The following is a 1,339-nucleotide window of genomic DNA, read 5'->3' as shown; positions in this document are numbered from 1 at the left end:
AAGACTTCCAGTTTCCCCTGCCTTCTCTCTAAATGCATTTGCAAGCCTGAGTTTTTGAGTTTCAACTTCAGGCTTCCGAAAGCTTTTGCGGTGTCTTTGACTATTCTCCTCAGGGATGGCAAGAAAAGAGTCCTTATGGCCCTAAAAGAAAGGAAGCAAAACTATCAGAGCTAAACCTAAAAGAGTGAGTTTTAAATTATTTCTAGTTTTATAGACAGTGTCATGTTTAGAGCCTGAAATGAGAATTTAGGAGCCAATTTTCAACCCCAAGAAAATGACTGTCCAATTCTGGGCATTTGGTTCCTAACCTAAAAGCCATGGAGTTACCTTTAGAAGGATATCAAGAGTTTCTCTTTTTCCTTTTCTGTGTACCTCAGAACTGGAGCTAAACAACCCACTCAGCCGAAAGTAGGTGGACAGTAACCGTTCTCCTCAGGGGCAAGTCCTCTGTCTGTTGGCGGGCAGGCTGACTGGGGTGAGGTAAGCTGGCTGCTCCACAAGAACTGCTCATGTCTTCCTGGTGGAATTAATCTCATCCCCCTGTCCAACCTTCTGTACCACTCATCTACCCAATCAATCTCCTCGCTGTGCCTGAATCACGCCACCTTCCCTCCAGTATTCGTTTCTCTGGGCAAGGTGAAGGCCCAAATCTTGTTTCCATACCAGTCCTTCCCTGAAAGCAGCCAGGGCTCCTTCTAGACTTTGGGGAGAAAAAACTACAAAAAGGGGGAGGAATCCAGCTGATTCCCAAAAAGGGGAAGGAATCTTTGGGGAAGGAATCTAGCTGATTCCCAAAAAGGGGAAGGAATCTTTGGGGAAGGAATCTAGCTGATTCCCAAAAAGGGGCAGGAATCTTTGGGGAAGGAATCTAGCTGATTCTAAACTCTGGGGAAGAAATTACAAAACAGTCTGGAACATCTTTCTGTGTCAGAAAATGAAGACGCACTCAAAGAATAATAGGAGCATGACGAAAGAACACAGGATTCTACCCGAGGACCTCCAGCCAAGTCAGACTATCTTATGAATTCTCTGTCATTGAGTACAATAAAGATCCGTGAAAAAAGTAAGCATGTGTGTATGTATATAAAATCTACCTTTAAAAAGTAAATAAAATCTACCTTTACTTACTCCTAAGGTCAAAAATATATTCTCATAGGTTTTCTCAAAAGCTTTTGAGAACTTATATTTATAGTAGAAATTCATCTCAAATTTATTTTTGTGTATAACATTACATAGAGATCAACATTCTTCTCTCCATACATTTATTAGTTGTTCTAACATGTTTATTAAAAAATGAAGCTATCTTCCTTCTGTTTAATTATTTTATGCCTCGGTAAAA

The sequence above is a fragment of the Chinchilla lanigera genome, unplaced genomic scaffold (genome assembly GCF_000276665.1).
Source record: "Chinchilla lanigera isolate Chin_1 unplaced genomic scaffold, ChiLan1.0 scaffold00057, whole genome shotgun sequence".
Lineage (NCBI taxonomy): Eukaryota > Metazoa > Chordata > Mammalia > Rodentia > Chinchillidae > Chinchilla > Chinchilla lanigera.
Note: the sequence above shows the minus strand (reverse complement) of the source record.